Source organism: Molothrus ater, chromosome 10 (assembly GCF_012460135.2).
Source record: "Molothrus ater isolate BHLD 08-10-18 breed brown headed cowbird chromosome 10, BPBGC_Mater_1.1, whole genome shotgun sequence".
Taxonomy (NCBI): domain Eukaryota; kingdom Metazoa; phylum Chordata; class Aves; order Passeriformes; family Icteridae; genus Molothrus; species Molothrus ater.
The window spans coordinates 15,633,139-15,655,262 of record NC_050487.2 but is presented as its reverse complement, the minus strand read 5'-3'; the positions used below and the strand labels follow the sequence as shown (position 1 = coordinate 15,655,262).

General features: G+C 46.1%; 1 protein-coding gene across 2 annotated transcripts in view; it reads left to right on the top strand.

Annotated features, from left to right (window-relative positions):
* Positions 1–18,703: 18,703 nt before the first annotated feature.
* The window catches only part of LPP (LIM domain containing preferred translocation partner in lipoma), a 319,560-nt gene continuing 316,139 nt past the window's right edge, over positions 18,704–22,124 (top strand). The window contains exon 1 of one of the 2 annotated variants that reach the window (XM_036388370.2): positions 18,704–18,775. The gene's annotated coding sequence lies outside the window, so the exon portion shown is untranslated. Of the gene's footprint in view, positions 18,776–19,118; positions 19,157–22,124 lie in introns of those variants that run through there. The other variant, XR_004980712.2, reaches the window with a different exon arrangement.

Below are 22,124 nucleotides of genomic sequence, written 5' to 3'. Positions count from 1 at the left end.
CAGCCAGTCTGCATTGCTAACTCTGAACCTCTGCATGGCGAATGGGGACACTCAGGAGCCTCCACCAACTCTTGGCTAGTGGTAGAAAGGATGTTTTCAGTGGTTAAGGTGTAAGACAGGTAGCAGAGACCAGGCTTCCATCCTGGGTGTTGTTACCAGTAAACTGTGTGTGAACAAACCCCTCAGGCCAAAATTTTCATTGCCCTGCCCTTCTGAAAATCAGGCCACGAGTTGCGTAAATATGGGTGTAGGTACCTAGCAGTAGGCAGCCAGCTTGGAACATTCTGGCTTTAATCCCTGTGCCTGAGTTACCTCATTTATAAAATGGGGATAATTCTTTGCTACCTCGAGGGATGCTCTGAAGCACAGCCCTATTGATGCTGGTGGAGCATGTCCCAGCTCGCTGGAGAGCTATTATTCTACACTTGACAGAAATTGGATATGGCAGAGCTGAACCAGTGCTCTTGGTGTAGTTTTCTGTGTTGCCAGTGGACAGCCTTTGAGTCACAGTTCCTACCCCCCAGTGATGAGACAGAGCAGATCAGGGACACTTTTGGCATTGCCACAGCTCCACATTGCAGCTTTAAAAAAGCCAAGTACCCCAATAGCTCTGCCCCTGCCTGTCACTGCCCCAGGGTACTCAGAGTGGACATAGGACATGGATCCTTCCCCCTGGGGGGAGAATGAGTTGCCAGGACACTGGGGTGTGCGGCTTTGTAACTCCTTCTGTTATGAGCAAATTTTGTTTGTATCTCCTCAAGTTTATGTGGTTGGTTTTCATGAAGCATGAGCTCAGCATTTCTGCTGCAGAGACAGACGTCTGCACAAGGCAATTAAAAGAGCAAATTGATTCAGAATAGCTCTGGATTTTGACACTCTTCTTCTGTGATAAAAGGATCTCTTCCTCTGTTTCACATGAGCTGTTGATACCAGGAAGCTTTCCCATCAATTTTCCACCACGGAAAAATATTTAATTCAGCCCATGACTTCCACGTCATTTTCATAATCATCATCAAGACATTCTTTCCAATAGAACTGTGCTCCTTCTTCCCAGCAACTTATCCCAGATACTCCTAGGAGAAACATGTATAATACATCACTTTATGCTAAGAAACATGTATTTATATGTCAAAAACTCTAATGCCACAGGATTAATATTTGCACAATGCTAGCAAAATCTTGCACTTAGAATCACTTCCAGATTTAAATCATAAAATGCAGGGAATAAGATTTTTTTAAATTGAAAAATGCCTTCTTGATTTTCATCTTCTATACTGTTGGAAACTAAAGCATAGAGGAAATCTTGGGAGAAGTGTGTTATCCTAGGATTGTCTCTCTGGACTCACCCTCGGGGTGAGGTGATTTAAGTTTGGGTGCCTATCTGTAATGACAGCTGCTGTATCTTCTGAGTTTCAACCCTCAACACAATGACAAATGAACCTCCATGCCCACCTTTGCACCCAACTGGTTTCATATCAGGCAGTTTCACTGCCCACACATAGGTTAGATAAAAGAGGAGTCTTCGACTCTTTTGCAATCCTCTTACCTCCTCAGAAACCTTCCGCAATCTGCATTGTCTTGAACAAAGGGTGAGCTAAAGGATGAGTGGGATACTTCATTATAACCTCTGGCTGTGCAATGAGTCACACCTGAGATTTTGAAATACAAAATAATAAATTAAGAGGGCAGTAGTGAGATTGAGCTGACAACCTGATAATAAAAATACTGGGCAACTTGTCAACTTCAGCTGAGTAACCAAAGAACAACACTTTCTGCCAAGCACAGGCAAATGAAAGGGCTCTCTTTGCTGCACTGTTTTCATGATGTGGCCAACAGCAATGTCTAGTGGTTCAATAAAATGTAAACACTGACTATATTTTCTGGAGCCAGTTTCTCTTTTTGTCCTCACGGAGAAGGAAGGTTGGCATCCAGGAGCCTGAAGTAAAGATTGAGAGCTGGGACTGTGCCTTGTGTTTATGCCAAGAGAAAAATCTCTATGATTCTGTTTACCTAAATGTAGATGACTTTATAGATAGGATTTAGAAAAGTATAATTACTATCAGCCTGATTCTCAGAGGGAAGGCATTCATAAATATTCTCTATTTATTAATCATCATACACAGTCATTTTCCTACAGCTGTCAAACTAACTGTCAGACCTTTCTCTGCACTGACTTCTCTTGCTCAGTAGTACAAGAGTGTGTGGTATGGAGCAACCACCTGGGCCAGCTCACTGTCCAAAACACTGCAAAGCCACACTGCAGACAATTTGGGACATGGCTTCACGAGCCAGCTTTGCAGGAAAGGGAACAGCAAAATGCCAAAAAACCAACCAACCAACCAAAAAAAAACCCCAAAACACCAAACAAACAAAAATGCCCAACCAGAATTTGGGTAGGAATTGATATTTTTCCCTATGGAAAGAACAGAAAAGAAAAATAAAAAAGGAAAAGACTTGTCACCAACATGTCTTCTCCTTTGGGTGACTACAGGAATAGGTATTTGCTCCCAGGAAAGCCTCTGTTATTCTGGGCAAAGAGCTTGTTCTCTTCGTCTGTGAGGGGGAGGAATGCTCTCGGTGTTTCTGTGAGAAAGGTGGGGCTGCAGCTGTGTAACTGAGATGTTCACGTGGAGGTTTGGCATGACTCAAAATTGTCACCAGGACAAAAACATCCCCATCAAAACAGAAAACTTCTCAATGGAGTAAAATCCCCTACTGAAGGCCTGTGCAGAAAGCCAATCTCAGTTGCAAGGTGGCACAGCTCCTACCAGAACCAAAAGATTTATGGATTTAAAAGTAAAATGTAAACTTTAAACACCACCCCCCTCCCCCCAAAAAATTGTAGTTGTTTTACTTTTCCTATTATTTCAATACAGGTGGTATTAGGGAATAGACATTCTGGTATGAGGCAGAGCCACTGTGTTGCTTGTAAATTGATAAAGTACGGGGTATTTTTAATGTTCCAAACAGGATATCTTGACTTTTGAGCATTGTTCAAATAAAACAAAGCACTGCAGTTTTTGCTCCATCATTACAACTGCACATTTAGTTTCATGATTGGCATCTGGGCTGAGCCTGTGTATATTCTAATATCAGAAAAAACAACATTTCCAGCCAAGGAGACAGTACTGATTGAACTGCCAAGGATGTACCAGCTCTGAGCTGGAGGATAGCTCGTGAAGTGGAGAGCTGAAATCTTTGCTCCTTTGACCCAGTCATCACTGTTCCATTGGTGATTTTGTGTCTTCAGTTTCATCGACTGATTTGGCTTGCCAGGGACTGGACAATGAAAGGACAGAGACAGATCTAGATTGAGTCTAGTTGGCAAGTGTAGCACACCATTTTTAGTGGGAAGTATATATTTTTAATATATATTGCAGTGAGATAAGCAATGTGTTACAGTAGGTCAGCACTGTCTTGAGGGGTCTGGGGCCATGGGCAGTCTGTACCCCAGTGTCAACCACGGCCCCATGCTCATAGCACCTCCTACAGTAGGACATGCCTGTGTCTATATTTCATAAAAAACCCAGCTCCAGGTCAGGATGCCAAATTGTTCTTGAAGCAAGTGAATCTGGCAGCAAAGAAAGAGCTCAGGCCATCTTCTTGGCCATAAAGCAGTGATGGAAAGGTGAGCAAGACAGATGGTGATTGCTATATCAGACACTTGGCACTACTAATCCTCAGCTCTTCTGTCAAGTGAAAACCTTAAGAGAAACCCCCACTTTCCCAAGCATGTTCATGAATTTAATCCAATGGGACCTGGAAAAGCCAATCAGCCATATGATTCCCACAGTGAACAACCCTTCAGGAGGTGCCATGGCTACACTTGCAACCTGTCACCTGTAACTCCTCCAACTCAATGGCCACATATTTATTTACATTCTGAGACTTGAATTCATACTCTTACCTGGGCAGTGAGACATGTCTCTTTCTCCAGCACTGCTGCTTGCCAGGGAATGCATAGATAAAGCAAGGTGCTCCCTCCTGCCACCAAGGACAATGTGCTCTTATTAGCCCTGGAGGCTGGACATGCTTCTTGTTTCAGCAACCTGGAGTGAACATGGAAAGCACCTGGCTACAAGGGCTGTAAACAAATAAAAACTTGACTGGGAGTTGCCACATAGCACAGGAATTTAAATGAGATACAAAGCCAGGCACCTCCTATTACTAAGGAAAATTCAAGCTGCCATTTGTCCCTGCACGGTTCTGTTTTCCAGTGCCAAACACCCCAACCAGAGACAGTTTGGCATGGAGGATTCTCTGGCCTGATGCAATGTTCCCAAACTGGGATCAGATTAGTCCTAACCCAGGATCTTATGCAAATCCAAGGCTGAAGGAAGCTTGAGAATGAAATAAGAGAAAATCCCTGTGATGAAGGGTGCTGATAAAAGCAGCCGCCTCCAGCCGGCGAGCAGCACCGCCCGCAGCCCAGCTCCTGGCGTGCCACCCTGGGCAGAGGCTTGGGGCTGGTGGCAGTCCAGCACCGAGGAGGAGACCAGGATGCTGTCCCATCCCACACACACCACAGCTCTATCTGAGTGAGCAGGAGGCCATGCCAAAAACACGGGCAGGCAGACCTGTATTCCACCATCTGTGGGGAGTCCTTGGGCAGCTGTGCTGTGAGGCCTGTGTGGAGGGGCTGAATGTAGGCACCACACACTCTTCATTTTCCTGGGCTTGCTAGATATCCTCTTTTCAGTGGACGTATATATCTACTTTCTACTGTGGACAAGATTTGGGAATTAGGAGGGTCACCAGAGTGCCTGTGTTTCTACCTGCAGTACTCACAGAGTGTTTTTTGTGGTGCCCCTTTAGTAAGAACGGATCTACTCTAGTTATCCCAAATATTAGGAGTGGAGCTAGGTCCCACAATTTGTTTCACACCGATAAATGACATTCAAACGGCAGCAACTGCTCTCCCCTGCTCTCTATGCCCAGGGTACACACTGCAGCGAAGTAGAAAGCGCCGCAGTTGCAGAAACAACTTCCAGTAGCCACTGTGATCCCTGATAATTACTCTTCTTAGCCTCCCCTGATGCTTGATGGCTGCTCAGCAAAGCCAGCCACGTGCCCTACCTGCGCAAGACTCCTGGGATCTGGTGTCAACGTGACTAAGACCGACTTGCAGGTTCTGTCACCTACCATTCCCAGGAAACTTTCTCCTGGAGGCAGTCAAGGCACAGGGCTGCCACAACAGGTATTTTGCCCAGTTAAGCAAGTGAGCAGTGCTATGTGGCTGCTTGACATTTAGAGCAGAGCAGAGGAAGACAGACTGGAGGGAGATGTTGCAACCTTGTTTGTGTTGGCAGTGGATGGGGTTGCGAAAAAGCCCTAAGAGAAAGTAACAAACAAAGGGCGTGTCTTGAAAGGAGATTGAGTTCAGAAACCTTTGCACAACACGTGCAAGAGCCAGGTGATTCAGAGCTGCCTTTCCTACACTCTTGTGACCTAAATCCCCCAACAAAAGGGACTAGTATGTGCAAATACAACAAGAGCCTCCTGGCCTCTGGACCTGGTTTTCCAGGAAGAAAACCTGCCCCTGTTGAACAGAATGACACACTGAGGTGCAGTGCGGGATGTTTTCAGGGTTGTGTTTAGAAACTCAGGGACTGTTTAAGATCAGACTTGGGAGTAGTGGCCCAATATTTCAGTTTTCATGTGGCTGAGTTTCTTCTAACATAAAGCTCCTCTTTACATTGGCTCTTGTAAGTCAACCATTATTATGAGTATTTCAGATTCTTTCCATTTGATTGTTTTGTCCTGGGTTTTTTTTTCCAAAATAGGAAACAGCTTTTGTTTGTTTGGGGGAGAGGAGGGTTAGCACTCCATGTGTGTGATGCTTTCACAGAATCATAAAATAGTTTGCACTGGAGGGGACCTTAAAGTCATCTAGTTCCAAACCCCTCTTCATGTGCAAGGGCACCACCCACTAGTCCAGGCTGCACTGGGCCCCATCCAACCTGGCCTTGGACACTTCCAGGGATGCTTTAAGAAATATTCTCTCAGTTCAGGCCTCTAGAAGAGTACAGCAGGCAGAATCAGTCTGTACCTGTTAGTTACAGAGGAAAATATACTTTGCAGCTTTTTGGGGGCTCCAGGAGTGAAGTGCAAGTGTACCTTGCTCCTTTGTTTGAACAAACAGTAGGAATTATTGTTCCGTCTGCTGTGGGAGCACTCCCATAGAACACTGTGTTACTGTACGGTAAATTTTTCTGAGCCCATGTTATTTCCTGGGAGGGGTGCTCATAAGATGACCATGAGTTTTTTAACCCCTTTGGCGACCTGTTCAGAGGTCCCTCTACAGCTTTCACCATCATGGGCAGCCTTTCAGCACATCTTGCATTGCCAAGAGGAGATCACACAGTGGTGCTGACTCAGTGCTATGGAGAGGGGTTGTGTCATGAGGCACTGATGAGGCAGATGAGCAGTGATGTCAGAAGGGTGGAATCTGCATATCCTGTTGGGATAAACCGATAAATGCCAAGTCAAGCTCCTCCATCATCTCTCGTGTTCTTAGATTTTTTCACTGTCTTGTTTGTGATTCAGCCTTTGAGGCACCTGGTGTTTGTCTGTATTTTTCCCACCACTGAATCATGTTCTCATTTGCACATTATCCCTTGCCTGAATTTCCCCAATAAGTGTCTAGACACAGATATCACTGCTTTGTGAGGAATACAGGTGGAAAAGCATACTTTTATTCCTGAGGATCTCAGAAGCTTTTCTGAGAGGCAGAAAGTTTGCTCTCTTCTTTGAACAATACACAGACTATCAAAAATCAGACCACGGCATGGGCAGAGATAGGAACACAATGTGTAGGAAACACAATATTCAGGTAGGGCGGCCAACACTGTGCTCGTCTGTGTCTTAGTCTCTATAAATCAGCCAGATGTCTTGCAGGCAGAACAGCATAAATAAGGTCTCCAGAAAGCACTCAAATCCAGTGAAAGAAGAAACTTTATGAATCAGCACGGTGTGTATTGAGGTCTGTGTGGAGGAAGGCAGAAGGACATTAACATGAGAATAGTCATTTATTAAAACGCTGCAGCCCTGAGAAAGAAGAGAAGGAATTGTTGCTTTCAGTGATTGTGTGCAACAACTGTCAGACAGGGCACTTCCCTTCTTCTCTACTGGAGTATGACCTCCATTCATACTTAGCTGCTCTGGTTTGTATCTATATGTTGTAGCTCTAAAACCCTCAGAGCTGAGTTCGTCTGCAATATTTTTTACGTAAAGCATTTATTTTAACAGCTTCTCTACATGGACTGTGTGCAGTTCTTTGGGGACAAGGCCATTTTTCAAAGTTAGTGCTGCAGAGACAATAAAAAAGAGCTAAAAGAGATTAGAGTTTTGACTCTTACTATATATCAGGGAAATCTTACTGGAAACCTCAGACAGAAGCACAGTAAAAAGGCTAAGCATGCTGCTTCTGTGATATATTTGCCTGAAATTGCTATAAGACTCATATAACTTTTCCCTGTTTGCACTTGAGAAACAGATTGCTTCACTTCTTGATCCAAAGTTTGAGCAGTTCATGGTTGAAAAACTGCAAACCAAGGGGCATTGGCTGATAATCATGTAATTGTGCTGCTTTTCTGTCCTTTTTTTTTAGCTGTGTGTTGACAGCACATAAATCATCGTAGCTTCCCATAGTTATATTGGTAGAGCTCTACTCCCAGGATTTAAAGGCAAAGTCTTGCAATATGAGGACTGAATATCAGCTGAGCCATGGCCACTATCACTGTCAGCGTAGGTGTCAATGAAAGGAGGTTAATCCAAACTGCATCGACTGCAGGCCTGTGTACAGCAAAGTCACACTGGTTTTGTTTATTACAGGCTAAGAGGGAGCACATGGAGAGTTACCACAGCTCAGCTAATATATGGTAAGTTGCTAAGCTTGCAAGCCTTGAGTCCCTATTTTCTGATTCACATCTGACACAGGAAATGGAAGACAATAATTAATGAGTGGAAGAGGAGATATGACTTTACAATAGAGAGAGATGGTGAGATAACCTTATTACATATTTCACTGGATCTTTTACCAAACAGATGATAGACTCATTATAAAGGGTGCACAGAACAAAGGGAACATTGACATTTAAAGAGATTCTGCTCCGGAAAGCAGGCACAGAATTGGCATGATGGGTTTCCGTGACTTTTATGTTTGGCTTTTGGGTGAAGGAACAGCTTTGTGTCTATTAGACCTGCAAAGTGTTGCAATGTGGGAGTTACACTGATTTTTAGTCTGATGAGAATTTGGTCCTGAGGTATGCTTCTGTTCCTTCCTCCACCTCTTTTTTCTTTCTTTTTTTCTTTCTTTTTTCTTTATTTTTTAACTTCATTTTCCATGAAGACCAGCTTGCAGCAGCTTTTGTTTTTTCTCACTTGTCCACAGGGCAGGGCTGCTTTTCCCACTATGCTGTTGCAGCTTCAAAGCTGCTTTCACGCAAGCTGATACCACCCTAGTTTAACCAGTGTGAACTTTTGCATTTGCTGATGTACATTGGCTGTAGAATGTCTTATCCTTGTTCATTTACAAAGCTCTTCTAACCAACCAGAGATGAAAATCCAGCTCTATTGATACTAAAATAAGAGGGTCTGCATGGCCTTGTGCCCTGATTTAGTTAAAATCTCTTAAATAATTAAACTTTAAAATAGTGCCATTGAATATGTACTCAGTATGTTGGAAATATCATGCCAGTACGAGCTATTTGAGTTATATCCTAAGAGATATAACTCAAAAATAAAAGCCTTTCTTTTCAAGGAGCCTGGAAAATAAGAATTAAAATGCTTGTAAGCTTGAAGTCTGTGAGTGCGCTGGTGGAATTGAAGCAGTGGCAATACTAGAATAATGCATGGGCTGAGAGAAAACCACTTCTGGCTGTGTGTCACCTTTCTCTTGCAAAGCACCCTTGGCAGACACTGCAGCTCCCTGAGTGACTTTGGGAACAGTGGGTGCTGCCTGCTTGCGTTTGGGATCACTTGGAACATGATGTATTTAAAGCCAGCTTAAGTCTCATAAAAACCTGTAGATAACACCCAAACAAAAGGCTATGCTGGGGCCATTTTGCACTTTCTGAAATGTTTCTCAGAATTTGGGTTCACAGGAAATTGCAACTTTCCGGTCTGATTGAGGAAAACATGAAATGTCAGATTTTTCTGTGGAACAGAGATTTCAGCACTCATTCAGCTCAGCCAGCAGGTGAGGAGAAGCTTAACAGTAGCACATGGATTTAGTGTCCACCACAGTAATCCCTTGAGCAAAGAGCACATGAGGCTGGAAAACTCTGAAAGGGAAGTCAGAATGACCCTAACAGAAAACCTTTCCTAAAGGAAACCACATCTGTTCAAGCTGGCATGGAGGACTGTTCTCAGGAGGAGCGAGATGCAAAGTTCAAGGGAACTGCCTGTGAAGACACACAGTGACGGCGCTGGGTTATATAATGTGCCTTGGTGTGAGGAAGCTCTTTGTTCTATTTACAAATCCCTGTATTACTGACAAGGAAACTTTGATGGCTGCCTTCCAAAGACAACAATGAAGAAAGAAAGAAAGGTGGGTTTTTCTTTGTCTTGCAACTCCCATAAATCCCCTCCTATTCTGAAATGTGATTTTAAAAATTATTTTTCTTTCCCCCATGTGTAATCCCATTGCAGGTTTTACAAGTATAATTACAAAGCAATTAAATGTGGGAGCAGTGAGGAAGACTGCACCAAGGAACGCTGAGCCTATTTGTTTGAAAACTCCACAGGTGCTGGTTACAGCTTTGAAACACCAAGGCTATTGTGTCTGAAGAGTATTGTTTCATCCACAAAGAGGTCAAATGCCGGAGAGCATTCTTGGATATTATGTGAGATTTAAGCAAGACCTGTTCCTCAAATACTACCTTATAAACCAGTTTATCTGATACAAAAGCTCCAAACCCTGAGAAAACTCAGGGTGAAAGTGGAATACCAAGGGAGAGGATAGAGCAGAGGGCACAAAATCATGAATAATGCTGAGTAGAGGGATGGAGAATGAATAATCACTATTTGCTATAGCACGAGAACACTGATTTTCATTAAAAAACAATCACAATCATTTTTCTCTGCAGAAGCAGGCTTTTACTAAACTGATTCCTCTAAGCCAATCTCTGGGACTCTGCCTCTACCATTCACTTTTCTGTACTCCTCAGTAAATATTTAGACTGAATGGTGTAGAGCTGTAATGTCCTCTGGGAATAACCCTTGGTACCTGTCACTGAATCCATTCTATATATTTGCTGGTGAACAGTTTGGCTGTAGACTAGATGCTGTTCTTGCTATTCTGTGAAAAATTTCCCTGGGTTCTTTGAGGAAAAAAAGGCATCTATTTGGTAAAAGCACATTATAAAGAATTATAAGGTAGGGATAGTCCTTCCAAGTTTTGTTCAAACTCCATTTCAGACATCAGGAGTTCTTTATCTCAGCTGTCTATCTAGGAAAATATTTACCCATTATAATGACCTAATCACAGGAAGGGGCCAGGGCCCAATTTTCTCGTTTGCCTGCCTGTCTCATTGTGGGGTGAGGCTTGATGCAGGGTGTGTACCAGTCCCAGATCCCTGTGCAGAGCCTGCAGTTGGTGCTCAACACCAACAGCATTAACCAATGCAATGCTCTGGGTGCTGGGGACAGTCTGGGTGCTCTCAAACACTGCCTTGTGATATTCAGCTTCTCCATCGGGGCTTCCCTACCATTTGGGCAGCATGGCCACGTCATCTAGGAATCTGTGGAGCAACACTAGTGTGGCTAAAGCAAGGCTAAGTAGGTTGTTGTTCCTACCCGAATGTAAAGCATGAGTGAAAGCTCTTAACTGAAAGACATGTGAACCATTCTGCTTAGGACAAAAGCAGAGCAGGAAAAAGCCCAGATGAAGTCATGGACATTCAAAGAGTTGAGCTGCTGTGTTTCCATAGGTGAAGTTGCAAGCTGATTCCTCTGTAATAAGATAGGGTGGGAAAGGTTATATAATTAAGTTGTTTGCCTTAAGCCCTCCTTCTCTGTAATGCTAAATAAAACAAATGCTTCAAGGATATAGGTCATTATCCCTGATCAGCTGCCCAAAGGGAGGAAACAGAGGGTGGTAAACAGCTGACACATGGGTGTAGACAGCTTTTGATTTAATAGTGGAGAAAGGTGGCATTTTTCAGTCTATGCTTGGGAGGGGTGAGATGTTGAACAGGTGAGATGGGCTTCCAGAAATTCTGCAAATGCTGGAACCTTGTGGCTGAAATGTAGACAGGATAATGCAAATATCAATTGAATTTTTTTCCTCGTTTCCCTGCAGTAGGTGTGGGACTAAGAAACAAAGGTGACACCAAAATGTCAGCTTTCCTGAAGCTTTGGAGCCATTTGACTATATCTCTAAAAGCTCTGTGCAGATCAGGTATTTGTAAGCATATTGCTTCAGGCTCACAACCTCAGCCAGCCCTTGCTAGGAACCTTACCACGTTCCTGGAGCTGCGGTGGCTGTGGTGTGTCTGTAGCATCAAACAGATACTTAAAGTGTTCTGAGAGAGGGGACAGAATACTCATAGGTGGCTCTGACATCTAAAGGATTTGCCAAGGCAACAGTGAGAACCAAAGGTTTCTCCAGTGCAGCCACAAGCCCAGTGTTCTCAGGTTATTACTTTGAAGGAAAGATGGTGCTTCCAGCACACATTTACTCTCAAATTGTCCACTAAATTAGAGACAATTTGGAAGAGATCTATGAGCAATCTGGTTTAGCTCTCTGCAGACATTCCTCTCCAGCCACAAGCAGCTCATGAGCAGTTTGAGCCCAGCTCTGGTGCCAGGGATCTGTCACCTCACTGGCAGCAGGGCTGGGCTGTCTCCTTGGTGATCCAAGTTTTTGATGGTGTGAGGAAATGCGCATTCAGGGATGGCTGAGCTCAGGGATACTGAGGTGCCCTGCATTGCCTCTGTGTCCCAAAGTGGAACGGAGCAAATGGAGCAGCCTGTGGGCAGAGATGCTCTTGGTCAAGGTCAAGCAGGGGCTGAAATGGGTCTATAAAAATTCTTGAGTCAGTCCATACTTATGTGCTATAAGGTATACAGAGTAATGGAGGTAAGGAGTCCATCACTTTCCTAGCCCAGAGTGGTCTCCCAGAGCCTAGGGAAGGGCTGTTGTCTCCTTTTATTGATGGTGCACTGAGGCACAAAGCTCCAGAGTACTGGGGAGAAACATGTTGGACAAATGTTTCTCATTAAGAAATGTTTATTTGTCAGACATGATTCCTTTCATGTAGTGTGTGTGGGAGTGTATCCATTTTAGCAAGATACTCTAGGAAATGTTTTCTTGGAGTCAGCATGGAATTTCTGGCTGAGATGGTCCTTCACCGTGGCATGGTTATTCCTGGGCTGGCTGGGAGTCACATCTCAGAGCTGAGGCTAGCAAGGTGGGGGATTAAAACAGGCAAAACTGATTCTCAGTCACTTCTGGCACTGCGATTTGTTTTTCATTGCATGTTTTTTGTCGTTTGTTACAAGGGAGAAAGTCCTCCAAAATGTTGAGAAGTTCTGTTTTTGTCACAGTAGAGATGAGAAAGATTCCAGACTCTCCAAGATATTGGCAAATGGTGGAAGCTTTTCCAGTTCAAGCTGCAATCTTTCCCAAGTCCCACATCTGTTCTATTGCAGAGCTGCATACTTAACCCTGCTTTTCTGGATAGAAAATTATGTAAATAAACCAATTTGCTTTCTAAAACTATTACTGCCTAATCACCTGGTGGAGAAAGGGCAAAGCTGGCAGCCAGAAACTGGAGACCCAGCAGCCATGTCCTCTCCTTTTGACTTCATTGTCCTCTGTTTACAAGCTGGTATGTCAGATTGGTCACAGCTCTCAATTCTCAAGGCAGTTGTTTTCCAAACTAAATACTTTTCTTTACGTAATTTTCTTTGTATATATCTTTAGTATAAACCAAATTAACCTCTTGCTTCTTCAAGGCTTTAAATCATTTAGGACCTCTGTAGGTGTTTTGAAGCACTCCATGCAGGAGACCTCCTGAGCCAGCAAATGCCGAGCTTTGCTGTTGCATAGGGCACTGTCTGATGGCACCATGGGATTTGGGCTACGGGCTACCTAATAGCCCAACAACAACCTCAAGTTACTGGGAACATCCACCTCAAGTTAGTTGTCTTTGCCATTACCAACTGCACAACTTTTGATTTCTTTAACTCTTCTCATCAATCCTGTTCTTCGCTCAAGTCTGCCCAAAGGCACAGAAAGGGAAATGGAAATGTCCAGAGGTCAAGCACAGAAATCAAGTTTTGTTCAGATGAAAACTATCAAGAGAGAATGTACTACCTCTAAGCAGGCTGGCCAGAGGGTCACTGGCTTATTTTTCAGTCTTGCCCAAAAACTCCTCTTGGATCTGTTCAACGCAGCTCAGATTGATTTTCATCCAGAAGACCTCCTCATATTTTAATTTTGGTTTCTTTTTTCTTTTCCTTTTTTTCATTGTGAACTATTTATCCTGTGTTTCACCAAGGGAGTCTAATTTTCTAATCTTCTCCCTTCCTTATATTTAAGATCTCTCTAGGTGTCTCGGCAATACATCCATGTTTCCTGATTAAAGGAGTTACAGACAAAATCCACGGTTGGCATTTTAAGCTTGCAGAGATAATGTTTTTGTGGCTGTATACATTTCCATGCGCTGTAACTCTATTTACTTTAGCAGAAGAGTCCTTAAGATTGACGAATTAAGAAACGTATTTAAAATATGTATCTTGCAAATGTGTTAATGCCTATATAGGCTATAGGTCCCTGTGGAAATAAGAAGAGGCATTCTTTTAATAAACAATGGAGTGCATCCAGTTTTTCTTCCTACTTAAGTTATTTCCAGCACATTCACTAAAACGCTACCAGATTCAATAATATTTGTCTTTTTCTTGGCTTCTTACATATATAGCTTTCTTCCATGACAACAAGTCCAAGATTTTTTGGAGCTGAAGCAGGAATGATGATGTGTTTTTGTTGTTGTTGTTGTTCTAACCAGCTGTCTTTGCTCATCTTGCTGTCACTAGGAGAAGACATCTGCTTAGTACATTCAATATTTTCACTTTGATTCTCAACAGGGAGGTCAGAGCCTGTGCAAAAATGTCCCCCAAAATATTTTGTTACCACAAATATTTCTTTTTAGACTGGGGTACTTTGTTTATTCAGTGTAGGCTCCATAAAGTATTTAACTGATTCTCTTCCTGCATAGCAAAGCACTCATGATTTCTGTGCTCAAATCTGGACATGAGATATTTACCATTAGTGAGATTCTGTGCAAGATACCAGATGGCATAAAATACAAAGTCTAGTGGCTTCTGCTTTAATCATTCTGATGAGACACTAGAAGTTTGGTTTTTTCCCTCCACTAAACTGAGACCCAGAGAGTGAGGATCGTAAATGAAATGATTAACTTCTTTACCAATTCTTTGTGTTAATTTCATCAAAATTCATTAGAAGAAAGGAGTAGTGCTAGTAATGGTTTGGATGTGCCAAAATGCTTCAGGCAGTTCTTTCTTCTAGGCACTAGCAAGTCCCCTTCCTCATTAACCAAAGATACAGTCTAGCAAAACACTTCAATCCTTAAATTCACCCTGTTCAATGGAGCCCTTAAATCTAAGCTGAAATCTCTCTGGGCTCAAATTGGATTTAAGCATGTCCTTAAAATGAAGTATGCTACACTAGCACATTGCTCAACTGTACTTATCAGCACTGGAATATAGCAGTTTTACAGAACTTTACCATTCCTGAGGCACAGGCTATTGTGGCTTAGACTGTAATGAAGTAGAGCAGGGAGCAGAGCCTAAAATGTTTGCAGGAAGGTTTATACTTTCCTGAGCTACCCCAAACTCACCATGGCCAACCGTGAAATGATATGGAATTAGACAGGACTGATGGCCAGGTAAAACTGAACATCTTGTGAACCACTTGCAACTCCAAGATGTGCCCAGAGATGGAGGGTTTGATGATGGTTACTATCTCTGATACACTCACAGAAAATTGGTGAATTTGTTGGCGACTGTATTTCTCACTAGTGAAGATTCCCTTGGGGTTTTGGCCCAGTCTCAATTGCTGTCAGAGATCTGTGACTCACTAAAGCCTGCTCAGTACCCTGTCTTGCATTCCTATCTGGGTGCAAACATACCTGCAAAAGTGGGGAATGACAAAGCTTGGCCCCAGTGCTGTCTCCAGATTCATTCTACCAGGCAGCACACACGTGTATCTCTCAATCAGAAACAAGCAGCCTGTTGGGAAATTAATTCAGTCTTGCAGGATGAGTCTTTTCTTTCCCGTCTGCCTAGTATCCATGCTGGCGTTTCCTCATTCCTTCCCCAGTGCCACAGGAATGCTGTTGCTGTGAGCTCAGGTTTTGCATGTGCTTCCAAGAATGCCCTTTAGAGACTGAAGGGTCAAGTGTGACACTGCATGTCTTGGTGGAAACTGGCGTCCTCCTGGCGAGGCGGGTGAGGAGTCTGTGGTTTGGGGCAGAGGAGTCTCCAGTTGATCTAACACTAATTGCATCTGATCTTTGTCTCTAAATTAGGTGGCAGCTCTCCCAAAAACACATGCTTAGTGTGTTTTCCAGCCTCTTTGGCTTTTACCCACAGAAGAATTAGTTCACCAGGTGGGTGACTTTCCTGTTGTTCTGGAATTGTTGCTAGTGAGGGAATATCTCAGTTCCCCACAACTTCATCTGATTAAGAGCTGACTTGCAGAAAAAATGACTTGGGTTTGAGATAAAGCAAACATATCCAACTGTAAGTCTCTGGAATGGATCCTCTAGATAATCTTATAAGCAGGGTAGGTGAGCCCCTGTCAGTTTAGGCAGTGCTGCTCCTGCTTTATTGCCTGAGAGGTGGAATTCCTGTGGCTCCTTAAGGGCTCTTCCCACCCTGAGTTTTTTGTTTCGTGATTTTTTTACATATGAAATCTCACTGAAAAGGAGAGACCCAAACTGTGAAAAGCAAGGTTTCACTTGCTGACTTCTGGAAACTTTGCACAGAATGGGGTTTGATAGGAGGTCATGGTGTGTCATTCCCTGTTCTAAACCTTGTGCTGTGGGTTTCTAAGGGCTCCTCCAGACATGGGAAGGCGAACTGACTGGTTAAAGTCACACAATACAGGGAAAGTAGGAGCAGAAGCCAAGTTTCCAATCTCCTAGTCGTGCACCTTAAACACTAAAAAACTTAATTTCCTTGAATTAATACTGGCCCAGGCTGACTCCTGTATTCCTGCCTCCTGACTGGCCTATGCAATGTCAGGCATTTCAGTCTTTTGCTGTTTAATTCATTTTGCTGCTATGGTGCAGGGTGAGGTAGGTATTACCAAAGGAATGATTGCATGTTTGCCGGTATTTTTGATTCTTTCCAGGCAAAGAGCAGATTTTCACAGCCAGGCTCAACACCTTGAATTTTCTACTTTCATTTCTAAAGTGTATGATATTGGTCATGATAGGAACCTGAAAAAAACCCAGAAAATTCATGCTGTGTTTGACAAGGCAGTGACCATTCTGGCAGCACATTACAAGGGTAATGGGTTGCAAATCAAACTTCTGCTGCTGTGCTGCAGAGGATTAGTCACAGTTCATCTACCAGCAGAATGGAGGTAGTAGTAGTTACCATCTCAAACTCTGGAGCCTCAAAGCTTAAAACTTTTGGGATCATTTAAAGGACGCTGCTATGGATAGGCACAGTATTCTATCTTCTGTTAACAGCACTGGAAAATGTCATAAGCTTGATGGATAAAGAATCAATAATTCTTGGATACGGGACCAGGAAAATATTTGACCACTGGTTTTGTCTGAAATACTAAATGAAGAACACTTGTCTCTCATCTTGGGCCAAAGGGGCTTTTTTTTAGTGTTCATATACTTTTCCTAGACACCAGTTGACACAACACAAGGGCTGTGGCAGCTCTGCAAGAACACTTGAAGAAAGAAAACCAAAACAGGCAACAGTTCCTGTGTTTATCTGCCATCGAGAGCTCCACCATGCTGAGATCGACAGACATGGGTGCCAGGAAACCCCTGGTGATGACCACCTGCTCCTGGTGGAAGAAAATCCCATTGTGACTCATCCTCGGGGCACAATGCAGGAGCACAGCCTCGCAGCCCAACACTCAGCTGGCAGGAGACAGGTGAACTGTAGGTTCTGCAGGAGGGAACTGAGCCTGGGTTTACAGGGCCTCAGGCAAAGGCTTTGGCTGCTCAGCTTGAGCTGGTGCTGCAGTCTCTTCCATCTGGGAATCAGCCATGCCCATCTTTCACAAGAGGCCAGGTTCACAGAGCACTGCTGGCTCTCCAGGTAACACCTACGGCACGGGGCCCTGGTGACTCACAGTCGTTCGGTTTTGCTTTAGGATCTCAGCAGGGTTTAAACACCAGGTAGGCGGCTAGGACAAGGCTGGGGTGTTTCTAGTCACAGTCCTAATGCTTAGAAAACACCTGCAGCCATGACTGCTCATGCAGATTTAGCTGCAGTGCTTCTAAAGAGCCAATCTGGCCCTGGCAGGCCTTGTTCCTGAGGGGAATTTAGCACCTCTGGTACACAGGGCCAGCACCAGACACCAAATCAACCCGAGAGGGGGGTTTGCACTGAGGACTATATTTGGGAAATGCCATGCTTTCCCTTCTGAGGAGGTCTGCCAGGGTGGGGTGAAATCTCTTGGGGTCTCTGATTGGGAAGTACACTGGTTTTGGCAGCCACTGAAGGTGGAGAGAGGCTGAATCACAATTTTCTGCTACAGCTTAAGTATTTTAGGGACTGACTGTCCTTTATTTTATGTCCAAATGAGCAATCTTGCCCTCCTGGGACTGTCAAGCACTGACTGTGGACATTAAAGCTGGTAATGGGATAAGATGTAAACATCTTCTTGAAAGCACACACCAGAGCCCTTTATTTTAAAAATGAAATACATTTGAAGTGCCTACAAACTCACCCAGAAATCTCTTTCCAAATGAGGAAGGGTTGGCAAGGCTCCCCGGCACAGCCTGAACACAATGTAACCCTCTGCCTTCCCATTCTCTTCAGGGCAGATGCAGATACCGAACAGCTACTTAAAGGGTAACATTCCATTATAAAAACAATCACACTCAACATCCCAATTTATTTTAATTGCAGTCCTTAGAAATAGCCAAAAAACAATCAAACAGAAAGCAATCAGAAAATAGTTTCCCTTCCCCCTCTCCTTAGTATTTGCAACAAGTCTTGTTTTGATCTGTGAACAGGCAGCTCCTTTTGAACTCCCTGCACCTTTTTCACCTCCCGTCACCTTGTTCTTTGCCCCAGCTAGGGAACAAATTAAAAGTTGGTTGGAGAAGCACCCAAAGAATCAAAAGGAGCCCTGGACAAAACTTCCCCGTGAAAAGTTGGATCCCGCAAAGTACAGGGTGCATTTCTGGGCCTACGACTCTCCTGGCTCCGGGATGCAGAGCACAAGGTGATGCTCACAGGGTCGGGGCCGCCTCCAGCCCCCTTCTCCCCCGCTCCGGCACCAGGAGCCGGTGCCGCTCGTCCCCCCCAGCCGCGGCGCAGCGCAGCCCCCTCCCGCCGTGCGGCCGCCCCGGCCCCGGCCCCGGCCCCAGCCCTTACATGGACAAATCTGCCTGCAGGGAAAGGCAGGAATTTGGGCCCTTGACGTCAGCCGCGGGCAGAGCGCGGCAGCCCGGCAGAGCGGGAGGCAGCGGCCGCCGCTTTCGCTTTTTGTTCCGGGGCCGTCCCGCCGAGCTCGGGGCCGCCGGCCGCCCCTCCCTGCGCCCCAGGGGAGGTAAGGGCCGGGGGGGTCGCGGACGGAGGGATGCGGGAGGCGGGAGCGGCGCGGCCGGGGGGATGCGGGGAGGCGGACGGAGCGGAGGGAGGGAAGGATGAGGCATGTGCGGGGCGGAGCGCGGGAGGGGCTGCCCGGGGGACGCGGCGGGAGCGGCGCGGGGGTTGCGGAGCCGGGAGCGCGGGAGGGGCCGGCAGGGCACGCCGCGGGGCAGGGGCGCGGAAGGGGCCGCCGGGCGGAAGGAAGGGGCCGGCGGCGGGGCCGGGGGCGGGCGGTGCGGGGCGGCCGCGGGGGGCGGTCCCGGTGCCGCCCTCGGCCCGCCCCTCGCCACCTCCTCCCGCCGCCGCCGCCGCGCTCGCCTCCGCTGCCTCCTCCCCCGAGGTATTGTTGCAGATAATAACTTGCCCCCTTCCTCCCCCCACCCCCGTCCGCTCGCCGAGGCAGCTGTGCCACAGCTGGAGCCCCCGGCCGGGGCGGGGAGCGCTGCCGGCCGCCCGGGGGGGCCGCCCTGGCTCCTCCCTCCGCCCGGGGCGCCGCGGCCGCCGGAGGGGCCGGCCCGGTGCGGTGCGGGCTCGGCCGCGGGGCGGGGGCAGCGCCGGGCCCGGGCCAGGGGCAGCTTCCCCGGTGCCCGGGCGGCCCCGGTGCTCGGCTCCCGGCCGGTGTCGGCGGGCGGGGTGAGCCGGGCCGGGCCCCCCGAGCGGGCGGGCCGGTGCCGCAGGTGCACCTGGCCCGGGCGGCGGCTGCCGCAGCCCCGCCCCGCCGCCCGCCGACCCCCGGCCGCGGCTCGTAGTAAATAATAAGTTGAGTAAAGCTCCGGCAGCTTTTTATATGCCGGGGGAGGCCCTGCCTTCCCCACCAGGTAAGGTCGGAAAAGTTTCCCACACCCTGACGTCACCCACGGCTTTTTTTTTTTTTTTTAGCATAAGTTTTTTTTTTTTTTTTGCCCTCCCCCTTTCTTACTCTCCTCTTTTGAACAGGCAAACCTTACTCCTGCCATTGCTCAGGAGCACTCCCCGCGCCCCGGGGCTGTGCTGGGAAGCCGGCAGTGCTCCCGAGGAGGCGTTGATGAAGCAACTCCTGCCTAATTGCTCTGCCTCCTGTACCTCGAGGTGCAGCTTGGCCCTGCCGCTGAAACAAACGAGAGTTGGCTTCTCTTGCTTTGTTTTGATTATTTTTTGTTTGTTTCTTTTTTCCTACACCAGTAGGAATTTACTTTTAAGCCCAGTTGTGTTGTTCTTGAGTTAGTTTCCTGTTTCTTTCTGTTTTGCTAGGCAATTGGTACACAAAAGTTTAAGGAGCTTGCAGGAGCCATAAAACCTGCTGATGTGTCTCCCTGCACATCTGCAACACCTTGGTCCCTTTGCACAAAGGGGTTTTGACCCATGCAAAAAAGGAAGGTCTCACATACAGCCACAAATGCTTTTGGACACATTCCAGGATTTCTAACTTACTTACCTGTAGAGTTTGTGCTTGTACATTCCAGGAGTAATTTCTGGGGCAAGAGCTGAGAGAGTGGGGAGTGCCTGGGAGCTGGGTGATACAGCAGGTGCCAGCTCACCAAGTAATTTGAGAAATGGGATATTAGGAAAGTATGGGAACATGCAAAGCTGGAGAAGAGGACACAGCATTTCATCTCTATGTTAATAATGTGGCTGTGTAAAAATGTTGGCTGCTGTCCTGTGTGTAGTTCAGCCTGCTGTGCAGCAGGACAGTTTAGGGATGTGGGGGACTTTCTAATTATTCCCCATCGTTGCTGAAGCAGGACTGGCCCACACAAGGCTAAATAATACTCAGTGATTTCCCTTGGGAAATATGTGTGTCTGTGGATAAAGATTTAGTGTTGAAAATTACTCTCTGTCTGTTGGCTTGGTCTGTCTCACCCTGCCCACTCCTTGACCTTACAGCCTATTGCTCCTAAATTTATTAGCTCTGTTATTCCCCTATTTCAATTGTTTAGCCTTTGTTGGAGGTTTTTCCCTGTGGGATGGGCTATCAGCAGCTCATGGTGTGGGTGGTGGCCACAGAGCCACCTGTCAGCACACCTCCCTGTCAAATCCTGCCTTTAACTTCGTTATGATGCAGGTGCTGCTAATGGGCCCTTCAGACCTGTTGCCGTTGTTCCATAGATAGTTTTCCTTTAATTGTTTTATTCAGGTTTCCTTTTTTTACCTGGCTCAGCTTGTGTGGGCTGGGAAAAACTGCCAGATCAGAGACACCTGGGTCCAGCAGAGCAGCAGCAGCAGTGAGTTGCCGTCAGTAATGGTCCTGTAGAGGGATGCTATGTAGTGGTAGGAGACCTGCTTCCCGAAAGTCACTCCCACCCTGTGTGTGGTGTGGCCGTGGGCACCTTGGCTGTGTGTGTGTCCCATGTTGCCAGCAGTGCTGGTTGGTGGCATGCAGCCCTTGCATGCTGTCTGAGTAAGTTGCAGGGTGGAAATTAAAGACATGTCCGGGAAAATGAAGCTAGAACTGTCTTGTTCCAGTTTCTTTAGGTGCAGCTCCCAGCTGCTCTGAATTGCTGATCAGTCTCCATGGTGCCTGGGTCAGTGAGAATTACTGCTTTTCTTGCTGTACAGCTCTCCCTGTCTTGCCAGCCCTGATTGCCTGGTGTGGTTGGTACTGATGGGGCAGAGATGCTGGTATTGAGCTGGGAGAAAAACTCCAATTCCTATTTCAAAGAGGTGAGATTTTTACCTTTGGAACATGTTCGGAGATCAGCCTGGATGTCAGGCCAGGGTGCTGGTGAGCTTGCCCATCTCAGTGTGGGTTCCAGCTCTGTGAATCCTTTCTCTTATTCGTGTTTGGTGGAGAGTCACCCAGCTTTAGGGGATAACAGTATTGAATGATGTTGTCTGTGATGTGCTGTTGTGAAACCAGGAAAAACAGGCAAAAGCCTGGCTCTGCACTGGCAGGTCAGAAGTGGTATTCGGGTCTTGGGAATTGTGGTTAGTTTACCTGTCTTGTCTCCTGGAAATTTGCAGAGCACACTGTATTTCCAAGTTGGATTCCCCTGAGAAACACCTTCACCTGTGCTGCGTTAGTGAGGTAATGGGCACAATGAGGAACTGGTGCAGTGCAATTCAAGCTTTCAAGCAGTGTAATGGCAGATTCACGTGTGTATCCCTTGTAAAGCAGTTATTTCTCTAGGATGTTCTGGGATGAAGCTCCAGAGCTGGACTAGTGAGTTTTGCAAGGTACCTAATAGTGTTGGTTGCAGTCTCACGGGAGCTTGAGTGCTTTTACATATATTATCATCAGTATGTATTTTTAATTATAACTTCTAGTAAGAATTATGGTGTGGGGGGTTCATGTTTAGAGACACCATTCTGTTTTGAAGTCTGGCTGATGC